We start from the raw sequence: 20,734 nt of genomic DNA, 5'->3' as shown, positions 1-20,734 counted from the left end.
TTAAACAGTGGACACAGTTACTCAATCATAATAAATTTCATCTTGATTTACATGCTGGTCGTATGAAAGGTGGTTGTCGTGAGTCAGTCAACTTGTTCACCTCTGGACAAATGATAAAATCGAGGTCAGCACCCTCCTGGTGATCAACAGAAACAAGATTAAGGTTCTTCTACTTGGTAAGATCTGGAGCCCAGGTTCAACAATAACCACACCCCATACTGTTATCACTCACCCCTGTTTCAGGACCTCCATAAAAGAAGGACGACTATTCCAGCAAAACAAGGGAGGCAGGTTCTACAAAAGAAGGAGGGGTCCACACTGGCAAATGCCACGTGGGGGCTGAATTTTTCCATCATATTTGGCAATCAGGCAGTGACTGATGTTATTCAGAGGAGTGAAAGGTTGACAAGGGAATGAAAGCTTAAGAAATGTTAATATTAAGGCTGGAAAACTCCTCTGAGAAGAGGATCCAATGCCCTCCATCTTTTAAAAAGTTCCCCTGGGTTTTACACTTGAATCATAAAGAACTCTTCATGTTCCCAAATCCTCCAACTGTTGATGAGCCAAATTTGAGTCTTACCATCTCTCTCCTCAGTTCACCTCCGAAGCAGAGGAACTAACGAGCTGTGCAAGAGCTAAAGGTCAAAAAAACAAGAGGAAGAAACAAAAAGTCTACCAACCCAAACTCCAAACAAGTCAAGCCCTGAGTAAGGTGAGCGGTCACAAGCTGTGCTTCAAATGTAATCATCCCGGTTTCAATTATTAAAAAACCAACAAAAAAACGAGTGTCTGGAGAATCAAAAGGGACACTTGATCTTCGGAATGCTTCCTTGCGTCTCATTCATCATCTATTCTCATACCATCTCCCTCCAAACTGAAAGCCCTTCCTGAGTTGTGAGCTTGTGTGACTACAAGTCTGAACCGAAGACCGAATTTTGTCCGGTGACTAGAGTAACCGCATGCCATAGAAAAGAGGTGGAACTGTGAAGACGACACATACATGTGCGTTTCCAAATAAAAACACCGCTCTCCTTCCTCGACGATGTGCTCTACTCAAAGGTATACGTGTGTAGGGGCTGGGGTAGGGTGGGGGAGCGGTTTTCTGAATCTGAGCCCAGCTCTTTCTAAACTTGGTTACTCACGTCTGATTCATTCGCTGTGTTTTTCGTCTCCTGTCTCTGTCATTGCCTGCTGCTGAGAAGGGGGTCGCTGAATCATGCCACTCCAGATGAAAAGCAATTCAGACCCTCAGTCCTGGGGGGGATGGAAGGGCCCTTTTTTTTTTCTTTCTTTCTTTTTTTCTAACAGAGTCTGCAGAAAAAGCCTCCTACTTTCCGGGGTGACCGAGGAGGGCAGTTTTACAAGTCTCACCCCCGGGCGATGGAAGATTTTGCTCCGTGAGAGTCAGCGAGGCACCGTGTCTGGCTCTCGGACCCACCGGGCCTCGGTGGGCGGGGGTGCGTCGCGGGCCGGGTGGCGCGGGGGCCGAGCCGGCGAAGGGGGCGGGGGCCCGAGCGGCCGGGCCGCGCTCCCCGCCGCTTTAAAAGATCCCACAATGCAGCGCTGGCGTCCCAGTTCCGTTACAATGTCTCTCCCGGCGCCGGCGAACCGGCGAGGCGCGGGAGGGGCAGCCGGGGAGCGGCGGCTGTAACCCGAGCGCCCGGCCGAGGGGGGCGCCCCCGCGCCGCCGCTCTCGCGGGCTCAGCCCGCGGCCCGGCGAAGGGGCGGAGTCGCCTGCCGCCCGGCCCGGTCCGGCCCCCAGCCCGGCCCCCCGCCCAGAGGCGCCGGCCGCGAGAGCGAGCCGGCCGCCGAGTCCGCCGCCCGCGCTCGTCCGGCGCCCCTCACCGCGCCCGGCGCCCAGCTGCTAGCCGATCTTCACCGGCCCGCCCGCTCGCGGCCATCTGCGCGGCGCTGGGAGCAGCTCCCGCCGGCGGCGCCGCGGCTATCCGCGCGCTCGCACACCCCGGCACCCCGCCCGGGGCGTCCGCGCTCACCTAGCGCCGGCCCGTAGGTGCGCGGAGAGGGCGCGCCGCGAAGCCGGGGCCTCCCGCCGGGGACCGAGGCGCGCGGAGCTGCGCGGCTGGGGACCGGCGCTGGGCGGCCGCTGGGCTCCGGCCGCCGCCGCGTCCCCAGCGCCCCAGCTGGCCCCGCGGGGCGGCCTGCGGGGGCGGCGCAGTTGCGAAACTGAGTAAGTATTAACTTTACTGGGCGGCCGCGATTTCTGGGCAGCGTCCGGGGACCCCTCCCTCCTCCTCCCGGAGCCTTTGGGCTCTCCCTTCCCCGCCCCTCTCTCTGCACCTCGGGTTTCCTCGCCCGATCACCTCCAGCTCCGCCGCCGCCGCGGGCTCCGGCTTCCTGCGGTTCACCTTTTGCCTGCTGTCTCCCCCTTTGCGCGTTCTCTCCGCCGCAGACCCGCGCCTTGACCAAGACAACGAGGTAGTTCCCAGCCTCTCTGTTTCCTCCCAGTGTCCTTGGCCGGGGAGTTTAGAGGCCACTTTTGTTGGGAAGGGAAACGTATGTCTGGCTTCTTTAATATTTTTCTCTCTGAATGGAAATCGGATGCTCGCTTGCCCAGCGTCGGCTTGGTGAAAGCTTCTTTCTTTCCTCTAAAACGATGATTGGTTTACAGGTTTTTAAATGTTGTTTGAACAATTAACCATCCTCTGTTCCTAGTCCCGCTTGCCTCCAACCCGTCTGGGGAGGGGAGTCCAGATGAGGGGACTTTCAAAGTAATTCCGTTTTTCAACTAGAAACTTTGAGAGGATTCGTCGCGGAAAGCTTAGTAAGATTGAACCTGAAGGGACGTGAGCTTTGAATGTGAGGTCCACGGGTAGCACAGTGTCTTACAACCCGAGAACCTGGACTCCTAATCGAGTGTTGCGTTGTTATTGTAGCATCCTAGAGCCGCCTGGGGTTGCTAGACCACTACTTTCTCAGCATCAAACGGCATCTTGAGCACTGCAAGCGTCGGGTGTAATTGTCAACTGATCTTTAGGCATTCAGACGGGAAGTAGATGCAGGGCACGTTTCATAGCTGACTTAAACCCGTCAGGTTAGCGCAGTCAATACATGGAAGCATTGCATTTTGGGGTTTTGTTTTTGTTTTTAACCCTCCAGCCTGGTGACAGCGAGGACGAACATTTATGGGTTTTCCAGTATAATGTGGCTCAGCAGTTCTTCGTCAGATCTGTTTTGTCTGCAGGAAGCCCCTTTAAATATGTATAGATCTCTAATTTTGTGTCGATTGGATTAACTACCCATTCTGGTAGGAGGCCCCAGGTAGTCTTTTATTTTTGCTATTTATTTTCTTTTTTCTTAAGTCTGTCTCATGTCTGGTCTGCCAAGAGTTGGCAGTCATGTTGTGAAGGAACAGAAAAATGGGAAGCTTTCTTGATGGATTTTCAGCATCCCATCCTTTGCCTGGGCGAGGCAGCAGTGAATGCCAGCTAGCCCTCTGCGGGGAAGTGCTGAATGGACCCGAGAATCAGGAGGCAGGACAGAGAAGAGCTCTGTAGTTTTGGAGGGTGGTCTGTGTGAGATGTTATCTTCTCTCTGGCATATTAATTGGACTTTTAATCATGTTTATCCCCATGGGGAACTGTCCCCAAACCATAAACATTACGTGTGACCATCCCCCACTTAAAGACCAAATGTGATTTGATGGTTATTCTTTTGAAGGATCAGACCCAACAAAAATAAAATTTGTAATGTAGATGGTAAAAACCTTCCAAAAATCTCCCTGTCCTCATTTTCTCTTCTTTTAAGAGTCTCAAACTGGTGCTCTCAATAAGAGACACAGTTGGCAGTAATGCTTTGAATTCTTTCCAGGTTCATTGATGATGCCTAATTTGGGGGCTTCAAGGGGACATCTGAGAGAGAGGAAATCATGAGACTGTGCAGAGAGGAAAGGCATTTCAGTTTGCTGAAGTGTCAGCATGCTGCAGGGAAAAGCAGTTAAAAAGAAGGGAAAATGTTTAGATTGCTTCAAGGGTACATGTTTCCTGAATTTGGCATTTGATTGAGATATTTGGGAATTGCAGATTTTAGATTATAAGGTTGTGGTATCATTTCTTTTTGCCTAAAATTTTATTTTTATTAAGGTTTCGATTTTTTAATGTGAATCTCAATGCTTGGCCTTGTAGCCTCTGTGCTGGGTGGCTTGTGTTAATTTTTGACTTGAATGCTTTGGCCATTTTGAGCTGTGATAAGGGTTTGAGAGTTTCTTACTCATTAATTGGTCTATCTTATGTTGATATAGGTAATGACTTGAGAGTAAAAATATTGTTCGTCATTGAATATTACTGCTCTTTTCATTATGGTTGATTCCTGGAATAATGACTTTGCTTGTTTGTTGTACGGCATTAAGGTCCCAGATGTCTTGCTAGCGTTTAAAACATTGCAAAAATCTTTGCAGGTAGAAATGGAGCGGGGATGAGAGTGAGACAGGAAAGCATTGTGCAGCAGGACTCTGAGGATATGGATTTTAAAACTATCATATCACCTGTTTACTTTCCTAGAATGCTAGCTTGCTCCAACCCTAAATAGATTTCAAAATTCAGAGTGCAGAGGTAGTTTCCAAGAGCTCCCTATAGTGGAAAGAATACTTATCCCATAGCCAGCCAGCCAGACTCAGGTGGTAAGTGTAACTTTGTTACTCCAGCTGAGTAAGCTTGGCCCAGCTGTTTCCACATCTGTGAGCTACAGTTTGCTTTCTGTAAAATGGGGATATCATTAGTAAAAGTGATGCCTGACACATCGTAACCAATAAACGGCAGCATCTGCAACAAAAACCAAGCTCAGGATTACTCCACTTTTCAGACTGTTCCTTCTCCGTTTTTCATCTCATCTACCTAATGAGTGGCTCAGGCTGGAGTCATCTTCCACTAGATCTTTTGTTCTGTCACCCCCACCTAGCCAGTTTGTCACAAAGTCCTGTCTACTTTTTCTGGCATAATCTCTTTGAAACCTGATTTTCAGTCTCCATTGGGCTCCCATCTTAGTTCAAGCCACCATCCTCATTCCCCACTGCAGAGATCTGCCACTCAGGCTCTGCCCTCCTTCTAGCCCTTCTTCCCACCAGCAGCCAGAAAGGGAAAAAAGAAGTCACTTGCTGTTTAAAGTCTGCAGAGCTCTTCTTGGGATAAAATATAAAATCTGCAAGGTCACGTGTGGTTTGGCAGCATCCCCCATCATCGTCTCTGGTCAGCCACAGGATCCAACTCTACAGCCAGCTCAGCTAGGGCTGCCGCTGGTGGTCTGTTTCAGGATCACCCCCTCGAGAAATTTCACATCCTCTATGCTGGTTCTGGTATCCTCTATAAAGGTCTTCTCTGAGAAGGCCACTCTTAAAGTCATGCAACTTAGAACCCCTTTATTGTCTCCCTCATAGAGTCAGCTTTTCCTTCTTAATGCTTACCACAATTTATAATTATTATTTGTCTCATGTTTCTCTCATGCCTTTGAGAGCAGAAATAATGCCTGGTTTATTCACTAGTCTATAGATACCAGTGCTTCTTGTGTGTATAGTAAATGCTTAATAAATATTGTAATGAATAAGATAGTAATACAAGTTGTGATTTGTATATTGATTGCCTTCTTTATCACTGTTAAACCTACTTCTCCTAACACAAAAGCCAGGCTTGGTTATCTCCTACATTCCTTCTTTGCTGGTTTTATGTATACGGTGAAATAACCTTTGCACATATCAGGTAAAATGAATACGTTGAGGCTCTGTGGAAAATTCTAAATAAACTGAGACACCGTTTAATTAGTGTTACTCTTGTGATTTTCTGTAGATAATCCTTTTTTCTAAGTACATCATTAAAGGGATTAGGTTGTTTTTTTTTCTTTCAGTAATCCTGTGCTGATGAAAAAACCTTACCATGTCATATTACTTTGCATGTCATGTGATATAACATGTTAGTCAGGAGCTGTGGATTACATGGTGATCGAATTCAAAGGAAGGAAGGACAAATTGGTAGAAAAAGGAGAGTTATAGACTTGAAGATGGCCAATACTGTCCAGCTGTTGCTGTAACTTGTATAAATAACTAGGTATCGTTTGGCCATTTAGTTAAGGTAGAGAGGTAGTTGCTTAAAAATGGGAACCACCTAGAGGTGTGGAAGTTCTTTTTCCCTTCTCTCTAAAGCATTCCTTATTCTAGCCAAAAAAATCCCATGACTTTCCGAGGCCAAGGAAGGCTTAAAGCTTTGAGTGTTTTTGTCATGTGGTTGCTCTTTACAAAATATTCACTTAATGCACTATGACTCTTAAGTATTTATGTCTTTATTAATGTTTCTGGCCTCTACTTCTTGCATAATTGCCCACATGTTCTTTTGACTAGTTTTTTAGAACTTTGATTTCCTTTTAGGACTTACCCCTCACACCCTCAGCATGTAGTAGTTCCAGTTCTTTCCCAATTTTGTATCTGGTAGGTCACCAAGTGTACAGGGAACTTAGGAGTTGATTGTAGGATTTATTTCTTTGCACTCAAACTCTAGTTTTCCCCCAAATGTTCTGTGTCTTTGTGGTTTGGACCCTGAGTTTTTGCCACCTAAAAGCTGGATGCCCTCAGGTGGGGAGAGTAGAACAAAGGAGATTAAAGCATTTTGAGCCTCCTGTTATGTGCCAAGCTCTGGGCTAGGTGCTCTTACGGAAGAGAAGTGGGTAGTTTACCTGGTTAACATCATGAAAAGATATCTTAAGCTTTTCATACATGGGCTTCACTCAAGGAGATTGTTCTTGTCGTTCCCTCATTTTCCCATCTTTTATTTTCTAGTCGGGAAGGCATGACAAGTAGAAATGCCCTCTGTAGCCAGACCCTTTTCCTCACCTTGATCCTTATTTAGACCTGCTTTTCCTTGTATAAAAATACTGGGAGTGGGTCTGAAGAGGGGTGCATGCTGTGACATGCCTTTGTGGGAAGGCTCTGTGCCCCAGGATGCTCGCACTGTGTGTGTGTGTGTGTGTGTGTGTCTGTCGTGTGCACACACTCAATCATGTCTGACTCTTTGCGACCCCATGGATTGGTAGCCTGCCAGGCTCCTCTGTCCATGAGATTTTTCAGGCAAGAATACCGGAGTGGGTTGCCATTCCCTTGCTCAGGGGATCTTCCTGACCCAGGGATCGAACCTGTGAATCCTGAATTAGCAGAGGATTTTTTTTACCATTCTCACCACTTGACCTCCAGCCACCCTGTGCTGGAGAAGAAAGTTACTGTTGAAGCCCTTGTATATACATATTTACTGGCTACTCTGCATGACCTTGGAGCCCAGAAAAGGTCATGCAGAGTAGCCAGTAAACATGACTTTATTTTTCTGGGCTCCAAAATCACTGCAGATGGTGATTGCAGCAAAGAAATTAAAAGATGCTTACTCCTTGGAAGGAAAGTTATGACCAATCTAGACAGCATATTAAAAAAAGCAGAGACATTACTTTGCCAACAAAGGTCCATCTAGTCAAGGCTATGGTTTTTCCAGTGGTCATGTATGGATGTGAGAGTTGGACTATAAAGAAAGCTGAGCGCCAAAGAACTGATGCTTTTGAACTGTGGTGTTGGAGAAGACGCTTGAGAGTCCCTTGGACTGCAAGGAGATCCAACCAGTCCATCTTAAAGGAGATCAGTCCTGGGTGTTCATTGGAAGGACTGATGTTGAAGCTGAAACTCCAATACTTTGGCCACCTGATGTGAAGAGCTGACTCATTGGAAAAGACCCTGATGCTGGGAAAGATTGGGGGCAGGAGGAGAAAGGGATGACAGAGGATGAGATGGTTGGATGGCATCACCGACTCAATGGACGTGGGTTTGGGTAAACTCCAGGAGTTGGTGATGGACCAGGAGGCCTGGCGTGCTGTGTTTCATGGGGTCGCAAAGAGTCGGACACGACTGAGCAACTGAACTGAACTGAACTGCATGACCTTGAAGTTGGCGAAAGCGTTTTAGCACCAATAGCATTTATTACCTATTTATTTCACAGCCTTGCTATGGATTTAGAAGACTTATTTTTGGCAAATTTTTTTTTTTTTTTGGTCACATTCAGATATATCACAGATCTCACTACATTTAACTCCAGTGCTGTCCAAGTTTTATGCATGAAGAAAGGCATTTTCTCATTCAGAAGTATATGTTTTATTCTTTGTTTTGATAAGGAATCAGATAAAAATACAGGTTTTAACAAGAGAGTTTTGATAGTTTTCCATGAGGTTTTATTCATGTGGGCAATATATTTTGTCACTCTCATTTACTGTCATTGGCTTGTGAGTGCTAAATCATGTTCATCTTTTAATAATAGTAATTTTCATATTGGAAAATCAAAAATAACTTAAGATTACATTATTCTTCTAAATATAAGTTTATACATTGAAAAAGTTAGGGGAACTTCCCTGATGGGCGTGGTTAATGCACCTTCCAATATAAAAGAGTTTGATCTGTGGTCGGGGAACTAAGTAAGATGCCATAGGGCAGCTCCTCGTGTTATATTCTACTGAGTAATAACATACAATGCATGTCGGAAAGAGTACCACTTCAGTTAAAAGCTAGGCTGGACCTGGGTAGCCTTAGAAAAGTATGATACTGGCCCAGCCTCATGTCTCCCAGTCTTTAAATGGGGCTACTGATTTGTCACTCAGGGCTGGTTTGGAATAAAAGAGATGTCTGTGTGTATGTGGAAATGAAAGTATGTGAAGTGTCTCAGTGAGGAGTTGGCGCCTTCCCCCTCACCCAGCTCTACTGAACTCTGTCTGAACTGGAGGTCTGGACAGGCCTCAGGGCTCTTTGGAGAGGCCTAGTTCTAAGTCCTCTGCAGCCTGTCCAGATCGATGGTCAGGGAGCACCTGAGTTAGAGAGAACACTGGCAGTGTCAATCATCCAGGGTGGGAGTAGAAAGTTTGCTAGTTGACATGGGCGGCCCTCCCCACCCCCACAGTCTGGAGGCAGCCATCCCCACAGCCTTGTCTATTGGTAACCCTTCCACTCGTTGAATTTCTTTTTCTTTTCTTTCTTTTTTTTAAAAAAACATTTATTTATTTGGCTGTGCCAGGTCTTAGTTGTGGCATGTGGGATCTAGTTCCCTGACCTGGGATTGAACTCCGGCCCCTGTATTGGGAGCACAGAGTCTCAGCCACTGGACCACCAGGGAAGTCCTTCATTAAATTTCTATCTCACTTTTCCTTGGCTCCTTATCCTCAGCCTGGAAAGAACATGCCCAAGTCTCTCTTGACTTTCCTGCTCCTTCTGTCTCCTTTCACAGCCTACTTCTTACAGGAGTTGTCTGTGTTTACTACTTCTGCTACATCACCTGCCAAGTCACTCTCCAAAGGTGCCATTTCTTAGAAGCATTTTTTGCCACAGGCACCAATATCCTAGTTGCCAGAATCAATGGGAGCTTTTCAATATGAAAACCCCAATACGACCAAAGTTCTCTGTAGAGTGTTTACACTATTGACCTCTCTCTCTTTGCTTTGAAACTTCTCCTTGGCTTCCTTGTCAACGCTCTTTCTTTGTTCATTCATTCATTCATTCAAAAATAAACTGCATGCCCTTCCATGTGTGGAGCTGTACTAGAGCACAAAACACACGGACTCCAGTTCTCATGAAAAGTGTACTCTGCTAGGGGGAGTTAGATAATAAATGAATGAGTAATTGTATACTCATTTTACAATGATAAATGTTTTGGAGGAAAAAATATAGGAGGGTGGAGGAATTGAGAATACTAGGGTGGGAGCAGAGATGTAATCTGGTATTGGATGGGCAGGAAGTCCTCACTGAGGAGAGCACATTTGAGTAGAGACAGTAATGAAGTGAAGGTGCCAACCCTGTAGCTGTCTGGAAGAAGATACTCTCCAGGTTGAGGGAACAGTGAGTGCAGAGACCCTGGAGCAGGCACATATGGGGTGTGCCCATCAGAGTAGCCAGACCAGTTGTAGGAGATGAAGGAAAAGAGGTAGTGGGGACCCCTGTACTAGGGCTTTATTGACTGTAACACAGATTTTGGTTTTTACTCTAGGGTAAGAAGACAGTTGACAGTCTTGAACAGAGGAATGAATGAATTGGAGAGTAACATGGAGTAGTCGGCAAGAACATGAACTCTGGGGCTGGCTGGCTGGGTTGAAATCCCAGCCCTGCACGTACTGGCTCTGTGCCCTTGGAGTAGTCTGATAAATTCTGTGCCTCACTGGTAGAGTTGGATTAGGAATGACACCTATCTCCCAGTGTTCTGAGTATTCAGTGAGTTCATGCTTGTAAAGAACAGAGCATGGCAGATTGTAAACTCTGTAAAGGGTTAGTCGCTTAGTCGTGTCCAACTCTTTGTGACCCCATAGATTTTATCCTCTGTCCATGGATTTCTCTGGACAAGAATACTGGAGTAGGTAGCCATTCCCTTCTCCAGGGCATCGTCCCAACCCACGGATTGAACCCCCAGGTCTCTTGCATTGCAGGCAGATTCTTTACCATCTGAGTCACCAGGGAAGCCCCAAACATTACAAAAGTACTTGTTAAATAAAATAGTAATGTTGAAAAGGTTCACTTTGCTCTCTTGTAAAAAGGGCTTGTCAAGGGAAATTAAGAACAAAAGCAGGACACAACTAGAGAGTCCGTGAACTGCAACAAAAGATCGCACACAGCCAAATAAATGAGTAGTAAATATTCTTTAAAAAAGAATAGAAGCGGGAAGCCAAAATGTGGAAACAGCCTAAGTGCTCATCAATGGATGAATGGATAAAGGAAACGTGGTGTCCATATACAGTGAAATATTGTTCTGCCAGGAAAAAGAAGGAGATTCCATCATTTGCCACAACGTGGATGGACCTTGAGGACATTACACTAAGTGAAATAAGTTAGAGTGAGACAAATACTATATGGTCTCAATCTCACTTATATGTGCAGTCTTTTACAATTGCACAAATAAGGGGTAGGAATGGGGGGGCATGAAATGGGTGAAAGGAGTCACATGGTACAAAACCAGTTATAAGTCCTGAGGGAAGTCATATACAGCATGGTGACTTAATAAAAAGGAGAGAAAAAGAATGGAAGCAGGAAGAGCAGTGGGGAAATTAATGCAGTAATTCACGCAAGGGATGGAGTAGTAAGGTGCTAGTGGTGTAAATGGAGAGAAGGGTCACACAGTGGTGTGTTTGGAAATGGGGTTGACCTGTTGGCTGGAGGGGAGGGTGAGATCTGCTTTTCCTTCCATCTTTGATCTTTCAGACTAAACATTCTTTGCTTTTTCCTCTCCTTTTTGACCAGAAGCTCCCAAACACGGGTACCATTTGGAGATACATGGGGATCTTTTGGTTGTCACAGAGTCCAGGTTACAGGTATTTCCGACGTGTAGTGGGCAGAATCTGGGCCACGTGGTGAAGACCTGTCCCTTGTATTTTGTTCGTAGCCTCCTGGTTGAGAAGGGCTGCTTGAGACCTCCTTCCTACCTTCCCTCCCTGTCCCCCCCACACCTATGATTTCTTAAACTCCAGTTCTATGTGGACAGCAGGGGGCCTCTGAGCCACCTGGAATATTTTTTTCAAAATGCTGTTTGTTTCTGTACTGTGACTTGCAGACCCCTCTCCATAAAACACACAGCAGTCCCTCGGGATCAGCCTGCCGCTTGACTTCTTCCTTGATGCTTGACCTGGGTTTGTGGTACCATCATCCACCTTGTTCCTAATCTTGCCTTTCCTGTACCGCCTCACCTTGCCTAATTCATCTAGTCCTGAGCGCCCTTCTGAATAGCTCAGGAAATCGTTTCCATTTCTCCATCATTCACTACCCTAATTTAGCATCTCATTTGGACTGCTGCCACGCCACTGGTCTCCCTGCCTGAGACCCGTTTTCTGCATATCACCAGAGCTTTTGGATACATGGATCTCACTGACTTGCTAAAAACTCCACTCCGTCACTGCCTGCAGGCTTGAGTTCGGACTGTTTTGCAGCCCACAGGAGCTGTGAAATCCGTCGCTGGTCTCCCACCCTGTGGCTGCCCTGCCTCCCGGCTTGGCTGCCCTCCAGCTTTCCCCTGTCATCTGGACGAGCCAGGCTGTAGCAGAACTGAATTAACACGCTGTTTCATGCATTGATGCTGAAACATCTAAATGTGCTGTTTGATCACATGAAAAGAATGGTTCAACCTTTCCCTTCCCACCAAAATACCCTTCAACCTGGCCAGCCTCTGTTCCTGAAGGAGGTGCTCACTCCCTCAGGAGTCCGCCTTGCCTTCCTTCTCTACCACATGCATGTATATTTCTCTCCTTCCTTTGCATTGTCATTTCAGAGGCTCTCTACTTCAAACAGCTGAGGTTCTGAGGGGCTCTTCTTAAGCTCATTTGTTCACAGGTTCAAAGTGACTAAGAAGACTCTAAGCTTGCAGTCTCCTGATCGGGTTCAAGGAGTGTAAGTTGGCTCTTTGAAGCTTTATAGCCTGCTCTGCCCTTGCTGCTGGATGTTCTGTGTGGCATCTCTTTCTGAAGTAGAGCAGCTTTGTCCATATTAAAAATCTCTTGAGGCAGGTGGCTCCTCCATGGTCTCTTTGGAGCCCTGGGGAGCCCTTTAGTAGCTCTTGGAGTCCAGGGTCACTTATCACCTCCTGATTTGCAAGAGCCTCAGTGGGTTCAGCCCTGTGTGCTCAGCCTTTCTGTTCTAGAGCAATTCCCTGGCCTCCTGAACTAACATTGGGCCAAGTTTCCACCTTTGGTTCTGATCATCCTGTTGTGTTCAAGATGGAGAAGCTTCTGAAATTCTTTGGTTAATTATGACTGCTAGGTTATAATAGGTATAAATTAACTTTTTTCACCCTCACCCCGTTCATCCTTTGCTCTTCAGGCTTCTTCCCAATCTTCATTCCATATGCAAAAGGGGGAAAAATATTTTTTACCCTACTCAGCTATTTTTATTAGCTCTCCTTTTGTGTTTGTCGTATTTGCGTCTATTTTTTATTAGCACTTTAAACGTGTTGTACTTTTTACATTATCAGATATGATGGGATTAATAGTATTTGTAAAATTATTTAAAGTGTATTTTAAAGACAGCAAGCATCTTTGTTCACAGACAACAGGCACGAAGGCACCCACCCAGGCCGAGTCTTCAGAGCTTGGCTCTGGGGCCGGTATTTGTTCCCATCTGTACAGTTGTGATTTGAAAGCTCAGGGGGAGTTGGGGTTTGTTTCATGTTACCTTTCCTACTAGACTACAGTTTCCAGAATGCAAGATCTGTATTTATGTAATGCTCCACCAACTGTAAACTTTGATGGGAGGAACTTGTTTGATTCTCATTAGATCCTTAGGACTTCGATCAACACACTAACTACTAACAACAACACTATTAGTTGTTGGATGAGTTCTAGCTAACATTTATCCCCTCAAGAGGAACCGTGATACACTGCCTCTTAAGTATTTAGCTGTGCAGACTAAACGAAGAGTTGGAATAAAGCTGACTGAATCATTCATTTTATATGGATGACTGAGATGATAACTGAAATCTAGGTTTGTAGGAATGAAGGTTTTCTTTGGCTTCTGGAAGCACTTCAACAAATAATAAGCACTTGCTGTGTTCAGAAGGAAGGTTCTGTGGAGGTTGCAAGGAAGGGTAATGTGGGTCTGTAGTTTGGGGAAGCTTATTATGAACAATGAGGGTATGATAAGTGATTACATGTGGCAGAATATGCTGTAAGATAAATATTCTAAATATATGAAGGAGAGCAGGAGAGTGCCTAAGTGACAGAAAGGGTAAAGGTATTCACTACAGCAGTATCTGTAATAATAAACATTGGAAACATCTCAGTGGTTGGTCGCAGGGCACTGATGCAGGCACCAGAGAGACTGTCGCACAGCCATTAAAAGTGTTTATGAAGCATTTATAGTAACTGGGGTAAGTGCATATGCTTTTTGTTACTGAAATGACAGAAGATAAAGTTTTACATACAGTGTGATCATAATTTAACAATGGAAAAAGAAGCACCAGGAATAAAACACCAAAATATAAACATTTTGTCTGACTTCAAGCATATTATATGTGTGTATGAATGTTTGTACATGTACAGTTGTGTATACATATGTATACACGTCATAAATTAAGCTTCATTGAATGTTCACACATGAACATACTCATGCAGCAAGTGCCCAGATGAAGAAATAGGATGTTACCCTCATTCCCACAAACCCCCGTGTGCTCCTGACTCCTAATGGCATTCTGTAGTTCTGAGTATTTTTTGTTCCTTTTATAAATGGAATCGGACAACGTGTACTCTTTAGTGTCTGGTTTCTCACACTCAGCATTGTGTGATTCATCCACATTGTGTATGATTGTAGATCATTTATTCTTATTAGGGATGAGTGTTTAAAGCGATTTATTTATTATTTCTGGTTTTGCTGGGCTTCACTGCTGCGTGTGGGCTTTCAGCAGTGGCGGAGAACAGGGCTCCTTCTCTTGTTGCAGAGCACGGGGCCTAGTGCCTGGGCTTCAGTGGCTTCCGCCTGCAGGCTCCAGAGCTCAGGCTCAGTAGTTGCTCCACAGCACGGGGACCTTCCCGGCTCAGGGATCGAGCCGTGTCCCCTGCATTAGCAGGCAGATTCTTACCCACGGTACCACAAGGAAAGTCCTTTACGGATGACTTTTAATCTCACACTTTCATCTTTTTTCTATGTTTTCCAGAATTTTCTATAATGAGCATGTATCTTACAATCAGAAAAGGCATTTTCTATTTAAAGAGCAAAGGCAATTTATTTGTAAAGTGCTGTATAAACTCAGTTGGTCAATTAGATTAAACCACAGGACGTGTGAAGGTAGGTTGAGGCTGTCCTGAAAACATGTGGTACAGTACAATGTGAACTCAGCGTTAGGGGACCCAGATTCTGTTTTGTCATTTAGTGATCATGGGACTGTGGACACATCCTTGAATTCCTTAATTCCTTTAACCCTCAGTTTGCTCATCTATCAGTCATCTGGGTGTGATGATATCTTCCTTAGAGACCTGGCATGGGGATTAATTGAGATAACAATGATGAGTCTATGAAGTGGTCTGCCGGAATGTGAGGCCCTTCATTTAAAATTTGGAGTTAGCCACAGACTTTGCCCAGTGCAGGGGGCCCAGGTTCGATCCCTGGTCAGGGAATTGGATCCCACATGCCACAGCTGAAGATTCTGCATGCCACAACTAAGACTCAGTGCAGCCCAATAAACAGATAAACATTAAAAATAAATGGGTAAAATTTGGAATTAGAAAGGGCAGATGCTCAGGGAGGGAACTCCTGTCCAGTTGCCATTCGTTTTCTCTGTGAAGTGAGGTGGGGGTTATTCACAAGCGAAAGTACCTAGCTTTGAGGTGGGGGTCTGAGCACAGCAGAGAAGCTTTGGGGCAGGCAGTACAAGTCCTCGGTGAGCTGGGGATTCCAGGGAAAATAGAGGGAGAGTTCAGCCCTGTTGAGGGTCCAGCTATGGTGCGAGCATAAATGTGCAGGCAGTGTATGAGTTTTTCTTCTAGATGCTGCATTTATATGTCTTACTTGGGCTAATATTCAACCAGTTCTTCCTGATCATACAAGTGGAGGAGGTAGAAAAGGGAAGGAGAAAGCCCACCTGATACATAAGGGCCATGACCAGTCCACAAAGAGAGCACTTTCTGATTATAATGTGAATCCCATAAAGTCCTTGGTGATTTGGACTTCAGGTTATCTTTCTCCATGGTATTTACATTAAAAGGGAAGGCTAAGATTTCAGTCTCGCCCACAACACAGGCAGGGAACTTCTATTAATATGGGTGTGCCTCAGGAATATTGTGGGTTTAGTTCCAGACCACTGCAGTAAAGCAAAGTCATATGAATTTTTTGGTTTTCCAGTGCATTTAAGGTTGTGTTTACACTATACCATAGTCTATTAAGTATGCAATAGCATATGTCTAAAGTAACAAATGTGCATAATTTTAAAATATTTTATTGCTAAAAAGTTAAGTATCATATGCACCCTCAACAAGTCATATCTTTTTGCTAGTAGAGGGTCTTACTTTATTGTTGATGGCTGCTGACTGATCAGTGTGGTGATTATTGAGGTTAAGGTAGCTGTAGCAATTTCTTAAAATAAGACAACAGTGGAGTTTGCTTCATTCATTGACTGTTCCTTTCACAAATGAATTTTCTGTAACATGCAGTGCTGTTTGTTAGCATTTTACCCACAGCAGAGCTTCTTTCAAAATTGGGGTCATTCCTCTCAAACCCTGCCACTGCTTTGTCAACTAAGTTGATATACTAATCTAAATTCTTTGTTGTCATTTCAACGGTCTTCACCAGGAGTAGATTGAGATTTAATTTCAAGAAGCCACTTTCTTTGCTTGTCCTTAAGAAGCAACCCCTCACCCATTCAAGTTTGGTCATGAGATTTCAACAATTCAGTTACAGCTATGGTTGCTTCCCTGGTGGCTCAGACAGTAAAGTGTCTGTCTACAGTGCGGGAGACCCGGGTTCGAGCCCTGGGTTGGGAAGATCCCCTGGAGAAGGAAATGGCAATCCACTCCAGGACTATTGCCTGGAAAATCCCATGGAGGAGGCTGGTAGACTACAGTCCATGGGGACGCAAAGAGTCAGACAGGACTGAGCGACTTCACTTTCTTTGGGCTCCACTTCTAATTTTAGTTCTCTTGCTGTTTCTACCACATCTGCAGTTATTTCCTCCACTGGAATTTTGAATCCCTCAAAGTCGTGTATGAGGATTGGAACCAACTGCTTCCAGACTCCTGTTTTGAATGGATGTTTTGACCTCTTCCCATGAATCATGAATGTTCATAATGGCATCCAGAATTGTGATTCCTTTCCAGAAAGGTTTTCAGTTTATTTTTCCCAGTTTCATCAGAGAAATCACTACCTGTGGGTGCCATAGCCATATGAAATGTATTTCTTAAATCATAGGACTTGAAAACCAAAATTAGTCCTTGATCCATGGGCTGCAGAATGGATGTTGTGTTAGCAGTCTTGAAAACAGCATTAATCTCATTACACATCTTCATCAGAGGTCTTAGGTGACCATGTGCACTATCAGTGAATAGTAATATTTTTAAAGTAATCTCTCCCCACCTCCCCCCCAAGGCGGGCTCAAGAATAGGCTGAAAATATTTAGCAGACCATGTTGTAAACAGATATGCTATCATCCAAGCTTTGTTGTTCCCTTTATAGAGCACAGGCAGAGTGGATTTAGTGTTAATTCTGAAGGGTCCTAGGATTTTCACAACAGTAAAGAGCACTGGCTTCAGTATAAAGTCACCAGCTGCATTAGCCCCTAACAAAATAGTCAGCTTGTCCTTCAAAGCTTTGAAGCCAGGCATTGACTTCTCCTCTCTAGCTATGAAATTCCTAGGTGGTATCTTTTTCTAACAGAAGGCTGCTTCATCCACACTGAAAATCTGTTTAGTGTATTCACTTTCATGAATTATCTGAGCTAGATCTTCTGGATTTCTTGCTGCAGCTTCTACCTCAGCGCTTACTGCCTCACCTTGTACTTTCGTATTACAGAGACACCTTCTTCCCTTAAGCCTCATGAACCAACCTCTGCTAGCTTCAAACTTTTCTTTTGCAGATTTTTCACCTCTGTCAGCCTTTACTGAATTGAAGAGAGTGAGGGCCTTGACCTGGAATAGGCTTTGACTTAAGGGAATGTTGTGGCTGGCTTGATCTTCTAAGCAGACTTAAAACTTCATATCAGCAATAAGGCTGTTTCACTGTCTTATTTCTCTGTTCACTGGAGTAGCACTTTTAGTTTCGTTCAAGAACTTTTCCTTTGCGTTCACAACTTGGCTTACTCTTTGGCCCAAGAGGCCTAGTTTTTGACCTGCCTCTACTTTCAACATGCCTTCTTTACTGAGCTTAATCATTTCTAGCTTTGGACTTAAAGTGAGAGACGTGCAGTTCTTCCTTTCTTATAAACACGTCAGGGCCACTGTATACTTATTAACTGGCTTAATTTTATTATTGTTGTGTCTCAGGAAATAGGGAGGGCCAAGGGGAGAGAGGAGGAGGGCATGGCAGCCCACCCCAGTATTCTTGCCTGGAGAATCCCCATTGACAGAGGAGCCTGGAGGACTACAGTCCATAGGGTTGCACAAAGTCGGACACAACTGAGCAACTTAGCACGCACTCAAGGAGAGAGAGAAAAACAGGGAGAAGGCCAGTGGGTGGAGCAGTCAGAACACACACATCTAGCGATTAAGTTCTCCTAAGAGCAGCGTTCATGGTGCCACCAAGTAATTATAGTCGTAACATCAGAGGTCACCAATCACAGATCACTGTGGTGAAAATGTTTGAAATATTGTGGAAACTACATAAAAATGACATAGAAACAATGCTATGCAAAATGCTGTTGGAAAAATGGTGCCCATAGGCTTACTCAACACAGGATTGCCCCATGCCTTCAATTTGTGAAAAATGCACGATCTCTGTAGCTCAGTGAAGTGAAGGGCAAGAAGATGAAGTGTGCCCGTATTATGTTTTCTAGCTCTGAGAGTCCTCAAATTACTAGCAATTTTAATTATTTGAGATCTTTTCAAATAGAATAGGGCTTCAAAGGCCAGCCTGGAACCCTGTTCATGGGTAGTATTGTTTCTGTGGGCACGTGCTAAGTCACTTCAGTCATATCCAATTCTTTGCGACACTATGGACTGTAGCCCACCAGGCTTCTCTGTCCATGGGATTCTCCAGGCAAGAATACTGAAGTGGGTTGCCATGCCCTCCTTTAGGGGATCTTATGACCCAGGGATGGAACCTGCATCTCTGACATCTCCTGCATTGTCAGGCGGGTTCTTTACCATTAGCACCACCTGGGATTTCTATGGGAGTGGTACTGGGGTCTGGTAAAAACTGCTGGGGATGCAATCTAGCTTGTCAGCCTCTTCCAAGGAAAGCAGTGGCTGAGCAGCTCACCCTGAACCTGTTGTAGAGCTTAGGGGTGTGTGTGTGTCTGTGTGTGTGTGTGTCTGTGTGTGTGTGTGTCTGTGTGTGTGTGTGTCTGTGTGTGTACGTGCACGCATGTGCGCACACACACTGAGTCACTCAGTCGCTCAGTCCTGTCTGTTTGCGACCCTACAGACTGTAGTCTGCCAGGCTCCTCTGTCCATGGCATTTCCCAGGCAAGAATAATGAAGTGGGCTGCCATTTCCTTCTCCAGAACATCTTCCCAACCCAGGGGTCAAACCCAGGTCTCCCATTTTGGCAGGCGGATTCTTTGCCACTGCCCCACCTAGTAAACATGGAAGATTAGCTATTTGTAGGTAAACAAGGTTTAGTTCACTTCAGTCACGTCACTCATTTGTGTCCGACTCTTTGTGACACCAGGCCTCCCTGTTCATCACCAACTCCCAGAGTCTACTCAAACTCATGTCCATTGAGTCGGTGATGCCATCCAAACATCTTATCCCCTGTCATCCCCTTCTCCTCCCGCCTTCAATCTTTCCCAGCATCAGGGTCTCTTCCAGTGAGTCAGTTCTTTGCATCAGGTGGCCAAAGGATTGGAGTTTCAGCTTCAACATCAGTCCTTACAATGAATATAAACAAGGTTGGTAGTTTGTAAAGCACCTTTACTCATTGTTGATCCCTTCACACAGCATCTGTTGAGGGCCTGTAGGCTGGATATGCAAAAGTGAAAAAGAACCAATCTTATCTTTGAGCTCCTTTTTATCTGGGCTGGGCCTTTGAAGAAGTCATTTTTGGAATGTGATAATGATCAAGTGGAGATGTGGGATCCTAGGGGAGGGGTTGGAAGTGAGTACTGCTGGAAAGGTGGTCCTTAGTCTGTCTGAGGAGCTCAGGGGAGGTTTAAAAGGAAAGTTCACTCTCTGAGTGAACTGAGACTTGAGGATGAAAAGGCTTTTTCTCCCGTGTGTCTTCCATACAGATAAATAGCAGGTACAAAGGTCCAGTCTGGGAGGGAGAACGTGGCCTGCTGGAGAGCTGCAGCTAGTCTTGGTGTCACTAAGGTTAGATGGGCATCGTGGCGTGGGATGGCAGGAGCTCAGCATAGGGGTCATCGATCCTCCCTGGGGGAAAGGATATCACCTTGTCCTGAAGTTTGTTTAGTTTTTTGTTGATGACAGTGTTGGTTATGAGAAACACAATTTTTCCAACTCTGTCCTGCGTTAAGAGTTCTACCTCTTCAGATTTTACATTGGGAAATACTGAGATTGTTTCAGAATTAGCCAGGATTCTGCGCCTTCCAGTTCAGTGTATTGAGGTCACCTTTTATTCAGCCGACAGACATTCATGAAGCATACGTGAAGTCCAAGGAATTCTCTTTGCTGTGGATGGTGATACAGAGACAGGAAATGGCTTCTGCCTTTCAGGAAGCTTACAGTTAACAAAGCAAACTTGAACTTTCAAAAGCCTCCTTATGGAAATAAAGATAATAGCAAAAGCAGAGAGGAAGGGCTTGTTCCTTACAACCATGGAAAGCAGAGAAATCTATTTAGAAGACAGTTCACTCTGATCATGGACTGAAGGACCAAAAGAAATGTGACAGGTGGACAGTGTGTGAAGATGGGCCCAGGCTGGAGAGAGGAGCTCAGGGCGTAGGTAGGTAAGTACCCTTGGGACGTAGCACAGTGTCTGCAGTCACTCAGTGTGGGGGTGTTGGGAGGAAAGAGAAACAAGGCTGAAAATGTGGCTGAGCACCAACAGTGAGTATCTTACCTGCTGCACTGAGGAATTTGGGCCTTATTCCAAGCTTTTTGAACAAGTTTTCTATGGGTCTTCTCTCCATCCCAGGCCATC

General features: G+C 45.3%; 2 protein-coding genes across 7 annotated transcripts in view; one reads left to right on the top strand and one right to left on the bottom strand.

The window, feature by feature from the left end:
- The window catches only part of LMNTD1 (lamin tail domain containing 1), a 491,035-nt gene extending 489,026 nt beyond the window's left edge, over positions 1–2,009 (bottom strand). For all 3 annotated transcript variants that reach the window (XM_061417580.1, XM_061417579.1, XM_061417584.1), the window contains exon 1: positions 1,143–2,009. The gene's annotated coding sequence lies outside the window, so the exon portion shown is untranslated. The remainder of the gene's footprint in view (positions 1–1,142) is intronic.
- Positions 2,010–2,086: 77 nt separating this feature from the next.
- The window catches only part of RASSF8 (Ras association domain family member 8), a 132,784-nt gene continuing 114,136 nt past the window's right edge, over positions 2,087–20,734 (top strand). For 2 of the 4 annotated variants that reach the window (XM_061417589.1, XM_061417592.1), the window contains exon 1: positions 2,094–2,188. The gene's annotated coding sequence lies outside the window, so the exon portion shown is untranslated. Of the gene's footprint in view, positions 2,189–2,335; positions 2,437–20,734 lie in introns of those variants that run through there. The other 2 variants (XM_061417593.1, XM_061417591.1) reach the window with 2 other exon arrangements.

Source organism: Bos javanicus, chromosome 5, assembly GCF_032452875.1.
Source record: "Bos javanicus breed banteng chromosome 5, ARS-OSU_banteng_1.0, whole genome shotgun sequence".
NCBI lineage: Eukaryota > Metazoa > Chordata > Mammalia > Artiodactyla > Bovidae > Bos > Bos javanicus.
The sequence above is the reverse complement of the archived record's forward strand: the minus strand, read 5'-3'. Positions and strand labels throughout refer to the sequence as shown.